Here is a 7929-nt window from a genome sequence, read left to right as displayed (position 1 = left end):
TTTACCCACCATGATTTTCGCTTTGGTACCTATTTTATTTCTTCGTCGTTTCGTGCAAAATTCCTTCGAGCCATTTAGCACGGCTAAGTAGCAATTGAATCTTTTCTCAATAGGTGGGGAAATTTTATGTAAACTTCTCAATTGAATCTGTATGTATCGATTAAATTTGTTTAATACATTACTTGACAGTATGGAAACTAAAAATGACTAATTCACTAAATAACGTAAAAATTGAAAGCAAATGATAGAGAAAGAAAAGGTAATTATAACACAAGTTTTTCTATTGTTTTTTCGGTATTCTTCTGAAATTTGAGGTTAAGTTATTCTTTCTCATGTATTATTGTATAATAGTTCTGTTTTACACATTCATAATTTTGAGGCAGAATTGCACTTGGATGTAGAGAAAATCATAAGTCGTCTTTGGGAGCCTGTCAAAATTTTTGTTCACTCTAAAACTAGGACACATAATTTTCAGAAATAGAAAATAATTCCTTTTTCTCTAAAACTGTTCTCATTAAACGTATAAATATCAAGGCTCTTCTAAAATGAGATGAGTAAAGTGATAAAATAAATAATTAGTCATTTTAAAATAAGATAGTCATATTCACATATTATAAAAAATAAATTTAATGGTAATCCATCACTTTATTACTTTACTCATCTCTTATAGTAATTTTTTTTCAATTTTTAGTAATTCAATTATATTTTTAGTCTTTTATACTTCTTCAACCAGAATCATACTTCACATTTATTCATCATTCTAAATTGTTACCACTGTTGTGGTTTTAGTTTTGATGGTCCCAAAGCGTCTGAACTATTAAATGGTCCTAATAACAAAATATATTTTTTAAATTTTTTTAATAATTTTCAAATAATTTTTATTTAATTTTATTTATTAATTGACCCTTCATATATTATTTAATTTTAAAATTTATCCTATATCTTATAAATTATTATTTTATTCTTTATGATATATTTTATCTTTAGAATTCTATTAACTTCTATGAAGATCAATCTTGAAATCAATTTTATTTTAATTTGGAAGCCCTAATTTTATCTTTTTCAATTTTAAGATTACTAATTTCATATTCTAATCTATCATCAATTTGTTTCTCAATTACTTAATTCTATAATTGTAATCGCGATGAGCCAAAAATTTGATACGGTCGAATATTGGAAAATATACAAAATCGCTCCAAGTAATACACAGTGAATGGATATCATTCCCACAAGAGTTAAAGAATTGAATCAAGCAACGTCTAATTGAATCTTCTAATTAGATCAATCAAACTTTAGTAGGAGGATGTGAATCTTGAAGTAGTGAGGAACAGTGAAGCAGAGTGTTTAATTGTGAATGAGAAAATGCTTATGAATTTGGAGAAGTAATCAATGAATGAGGCGTTAAAGGCTTTAGAGATGCTTAATTTTTAGAAGAAGTAATACTTATATTTTCTTACTTTGACTTATGTAAAAACACTTTCACGGCAAATCATATATAACCAAATTCTAATTCATTGGCAATTTAATTTCTCCTTAACTTATTTAATCGCCAATTCCTTGGTCCATTAATTTAAGGAAAAGAGGTTAAGCACAATTTTGATTTAAAGTTGAACAACTTTTAAAATACTATTCCTAGTCATTGAAAATCATAAGAAATAATTTTAAACTAATTCCGACATTAAATTTTCTAAAGTAATAATAGAATCCAAATAGAATTATAATATTTTTCGATACTTCTAACCATTAAAGATGAAGAACGATACTCAATCTTAAAAAAGTATTAATGCATTAATCAAAATAAAAAAAACATATACATTACGAATCCATAAAATTAAACAAAACTCCTAACCCTTAATAAGAGAGATTTACTTACTCATGATAAAGAAAACAATCTAAAATTAATGAAGTGCTGGATGAATCCAGTATGATTTGATGATCAATCGTTCTTCTATGAACCATACGTTCCCTTATTTGTCTTCTATTTCTAACCTAGAATTTAAATTCAAAAAATAAATCTAATCTTATCTTTTAAAGGATAAGATAGATAAAAATAACTGTTGAGTCTGAAAATTATCTTACAATTATTTGTGATGATAAATATTTAATTAATTGATTGATTCATTACTTGACTAAGTTGACTTAATATGTTATAGAGATTCAGCTTTAAAATTAATATAATTGCTTATTTGGTATCAAAATTAGAAGAGATTGCTGTTACCAATATTGAAAAAGAAAACATAATAATGTTGGCAATTATGGACAACAACGAACAGATTTATGGACAGCTAATCACATTGCACGAGTTTTGAAATAATCAATAAATATTAATGAGCAAGTTTTGAAAAACATTTAGAAAAGGCAACTGCTGGCTACGAAAAATCAGAAATCAAATATTGCATACTAAGAGTGCTTCTTCTTCACTTTAGTGTTTAGTCCCTTTTGGTAAATCAATTTTTGTGTCTTTCTAAAAAACAAAAAGGCATATGTTTCTTTTTGAGATTATATGGTAAAAACCTATGAATGAATAAGTCTTAATCTAGAAAGAAAATACAACAAAGTTTCAATTTGAGTTTATTCTTGTTTTAGTTTGGTCTTGGCTGAATTGGTTTGGTTTGTGAAGCTCAAGTTGGTGCTTCGTTCCTGTTGGTGTAAGAATCGGTTTGGTACATATTGTTTTTATTTTGATTTTTTTCAATGGTAATTGTAATTTAAATTGGATATAGGGAAATTTTATCGTTATTGTAGTAAAGATTGGACATAGACTTCATTGCATATTGAAGTTGAACCAAGATATTTGCTGGTATGAATCTTTATTCTCTTCTCTCATTTATCTTCTGTACTTGCATGAGACAAAACTAAAAAAGTCTCATACTTATTCTGTTTCATGTTTCCAATTTAAAAGATAGCCTTGATTCAAATCCCTCTTTTTTAAGGTCTACAAAACCTTCAATTGGCATCAAAGCTTAGACTCTAGGAGGCAAACTTAATAGCTTAGAGAAATATTTTTTCTTTTATACGTACATATATACATACAAAATAAACTGTAAAATAACAGTTTATCAGTTGGTCACAGATTCAGAAGCAGAAAGGCAATACTGCAAGGCGTGAAGAATTACAGCATTCAGAGAAGTGTTGAGTATCGAGTTTTGAAATCGGATCGGTTAAAGTACCACGTGCATTGCTAGAAATTTACTGATGGTTATCCTTGGAGTCTCCGTGTCGTCTTCCAACAAAATCTCGGATATTGGTAAGTGTTACAGTATTTTAGTACATTATCTTCTTCGTCATTATTTTTTGGTTAAATTGTAATTTGATTATATTTCAAATCATTAGGGATTGTGTAAATTCAGCGAACCGCATACGTGTTTAGCCCCACCATGTCTCAAGTGTAACATCCTATTATCCTAAGCCTTACCTCTAGCTGTAAAGTAAAGGATAACGAAGTGCCTGGACAATTCTAAAGCTTATATTATATAATATATGTCTAAGAATTTATATAACTAGAAGCCCGACGAAAGAACAAAGCTCAAAGTCGCATAAAGCGGAATTACAAAACACGAAGCGTTCACACACGATAACTAAACGCGTAGGCATGGACAGAACAAGACATAATATATACAAAACCTTGTAGATAGCTCCAAGATAATAACATTAAATATACAAAAGGTGAGAGTGCTACAACAAAAGTAAATTGAAATAAAATATAAGAAAGATCATACTCCGTTCTGTCACCACATCCGCAAATCATCACCGTGGTGGATTGCGACCTGCATCTGAAAAACAACAACATATGGTATGAGAACCGGAGGTTCTCAGTATGGTAACAGAGCCCAATATGTAAGATGTAAGGTTCCGGGACGCCGAAGGCAATCCTAGAACTTTACACCAAACAGATATTCAAGCTTAACGAAATAAATAACTTAAACCGTAAACAATAAACAAGGGTATCTAAACTTAGGGAATTTCTAACTAAAACTAGTCACCACTGTCCCATAGCCTTCACCAACCTACCCTCCGTGCGATCCCATCGCCATCGCCTACCTAACCTCCTCAGCACCAGACAATCACAGATAATGCAAGCAAGTAATACATAGGTAATATTCATATATAGCAAGTAATTCAAGAAGCAAATAGGAATATTATACATTTAGGCAAACTACAAGTAATTAAAGCAAACAAGCACATAAGAGATGCATATGATGAATGCATGTCTTATTGGCTGTGATATCACATGTCGTTATAGTGCCAAACCCAACACAAAATCTATTCGACAACTCCCGGATTAGTCTCTCTATTGCACATACTCAAGAGGAATAATTTCAAGGGATGAGTGCCCTACCACCTTCTCTTTTCAAAAGGAAACATTCCGAGGGAGAGTGCCCTACCAACTTCCTCTGGATGCCGCATGATTCCGTGGGTTAGTGCCCTACCACCTTACAACCAGAGAGAAAACGCATACTCAGGAGGTATAATTCTGAGGGATGAGTGCCCTACCACCTTCTCCATGAGCGAGAAATGTGAGTGGAAAGCCCAGCTTCAACCCTCACATCCGAACGTAGGCGAGAGACTGCCATAATCCCTACGATGGAGAACAAAGCATATCACAATTACATAACCCATCTCAGAGACCACTGCTCATAGCACACTTCCATTCATACTCATTCCATTAACCATAATCATCCATCATCAATCTGGCTCCCCATTAGTTCACAAGACAACTCCACCCAATTGACATACCAAGCCTAAGTCACTGTCCTCTAACCCTTTTACCAGAGTTTATTCTAGTTAGACTTATTTGTGGTATTCTCTATGAATCAAAGCCTAAAAACATGTTAAGACACCCTAGATGAGCTTTACGGAAGTTTACAAGTTTGCCGGAAAGGTAAAACAGTTAAAAACAAGGTCTTCATTGAAAAGCAGGGCAGTGTGCGTACGCATAGGGTTGTGCGTATGCACACTCAAAAGAGTTTTCCCAGCTTGTGTATATGCATGATATTGTACGTACTCACAACTTGCAAATTTCACAGAATGTGTGTGTGCACCAGAGTGTGCGAACGCTCTCAACAGTAGGTATATCCCTGTGTGTGTGTGCACCAGAGTGGCGTACGCACATTTTCTTAAAATTTTAGGGTGTGCGTACGCACAAGTGAAAACATGGCTCCTCTTCAGAGCACGCGCACAACAGTGTGCGTGCGCATATAAACCATAACTCACAATTTTCTGCAACATTACAGAAATCAGATTTTAGACACTAACTTCCAACAATCATATCTTTTTCTACAAAATTCTAATTTCCATGAAATCTATACCGTTTTAAATCTGTTTGAATTATCTTTAATTTGATACAAAATTCAATCAATTTCAAAAACTGTAGCTCAAGATATGATCCACCAAAGTTGGACCAAAATCTGTTTTTACCAAAATCCTTAAAAACTCAATCTTTCCAACACTCTCAATTCAAAACCAATTATTCACAACCTAACAATACCAAAATCACTCAAGAATCCATACCAAGTATTCCTCAACTATATCAATCATTCAATCATCTAAACCATTTAATACTTACCTCTTCCAACTCTAAATTCAACCTTATATCATATCCAATTTTCTTAATACCACCATTCAAATTCCCAACAATCATTAATGATACAAGTATCAAATCTTTCATCCAATTAGCCCTATTATCATCAATCAATCCATTCAATTCATCAAATCTCCTCACTCATTTATTTTCAACATGAACCACAATAACCAACAAGCAAAAGCATCATCAACATCCATCTTCAAACCTCAACACCCACCAACATAACACATCAATAATCATCATCTAACAATATATATGTCATCACATTCAAACTCATTCAACCTCCATCCAAACCATCATCAAGCATAACATTTATATACAACTAATCATACAATCACATCATTCAAACCTATCTTAAGGTCAACTAGTCTTAGTGTCCAAAAATATTACATATTACATAAAAGAAGCTGAAACCATACCTTAGCCGATTCCCAAAATTCACCAAACACCAAAACTTAGATCCCGCAAGCTTCCAAAAAGCCAAGGCAACTCCAACAAGCACCAAAACTCAAACTAATAGATTAGGGATAAAATCCAACAATATTCCAATGCTAGATCACTCCTAAACAAACAAAACACAACAATCTACTCAAGAACTAGAACAAAAAATGCAAAACTGTTAGGGCAGGAAACTGGAGTGCTAGTTTCAAATTTTACCAACAAAGCCTAGCTAAAAATGATGGAATTGAAAAGAACTTCACGTGGCCGTAAACGGCTCGTCAATCGGAGCTCCGTAGCTCAAGTTATGAGCGAAAGAGTGAGAAAGTGAATAGTAACTTCTCCTCTCTTCTCCCTTCTCTATCTCAGCGCCTCCCTTCTTGCTTGTGGGTGTAAATGAGCAGAATTGCTCATTAATAGAGTATATATATGTTGGACCTTGGGCCCGGTTTAGGCCCGATCCAACTCGTTAGTATTTTTTGGTCCATTTTGTCCACTTTGGGCGAAAACCTTTAAGATTAGCGTCCAGTTTTTTATTCTAAATTATTTTTGTCCTTTCAAAACAATAAATTCAATTTTCAAAAATCTTATTTTTTCTCAAAACACAGTACATGACAGATTAGAGCCGGTACTACCGGTTTAAGTGTCGGTACGTATTTTTACAAAAATTTGCCGCAAAAGATAAATTTTACCACTCAAAAAAATTCATTGAAATCAAATTTTACCTTTTTATTTTGAAAATATCATTTTTATATTTTTGAACCTATTTCGAACAATTAAATTATTATTTTATTAAAGCGGTTAAGCCGGTTCTTATATCAGGATCATCGACAGTTGAACAACAACCTCATATGCAGAATCATCACGGCCCTCGTACAATCTAGTCCATCAGTTACCATCCCTGTTCTACAGAGTACAATGAGACAGAACTATCACTTCAAACCGTCGTACAACAAGATTTGGATGGCAAAACAAAAGGCAATTACGTAGATATTGGTGAATGGGAGAAATCATACAATAAGGTACCATGATTGTTTCAAGCATGAGTGGATCTAGCACTCAAGAGCTCCTTCACGTACAATATGATGAACAAATATTGAATATTAAAGAGATGGATAAATAATAAAGAAAAATTGGATATAAAGTAGTTGGATAAACAATGAACAAAAATAATAAAAAAAATTGATAATCAAGGAGATTGATAAACGATTCTAATTTTAAGATTGAGCAATTGAAAAATAAATTGATGATAGATTATTCACTAATTTATAATCTTAATATTAAAAAAATAAGATTAGAGTATTTAAATCAAAATAAAAATTTAGAAACTGATGATAGAATTTTAAAGATAAGATAGATGAATAATAAAATAATAATTTATAAATACGGGAAAGAAAATTTAGAATGGCGTAACATATAACGCAGTGCACAATTCAATCGATTGGATAACACAATCAATCGATTGAATTGTGAAAACCTTTGAAGACTTCAATCGATTGGTAACACGAGCAATCGATTGAATAAGAAAAAACTCACATTCTAAGCGCAGTTTAATTGATTGTGTAATCATTCTGATCGATTGAATTTTGAGAACGCATATTGCCGTGTAAAATTCAATTGATTGTGTAACACTTTTAACGATTAAATTTTGAAGAAACCCGTACTGTCGTCCAACATTCAATCGATTGTGTTGTATGTCCAATCGATTGAACTATCAAGAAACACGATTTTATTAACGTTTATGAATGTAACGGATCAAGAATAAAAAAAATCAATTGATTTGAATTGCCAAAATATTTATAACGATTAATGGAAGATCTATTTTGTTATTGTTTTGTTTTTAATTGTTAATAAATATCATAGATAAATAATAAAATAATAATTTATAAAAATAAAAAATAAAATTA

Source organism: Arachis duranensis, chromosome 6 (assembly GCF_000817695.3).
Source record: "Arachis duranensis cultivar V14167 chromosome 6, aradu.V14167.gnm2.J7QH, whole genome shotgun sequence".
NCBI lineage: Eukaryota > Viridiplantae > Streptophyta > Magnoliopsida > Fabales > Fabaceae > Arachis > Arachis duranensis.
The sequence above is the reverse complement of the archived record's forward strand: the minus strand, read 5'-3'. Positions refer to the sequence as shown.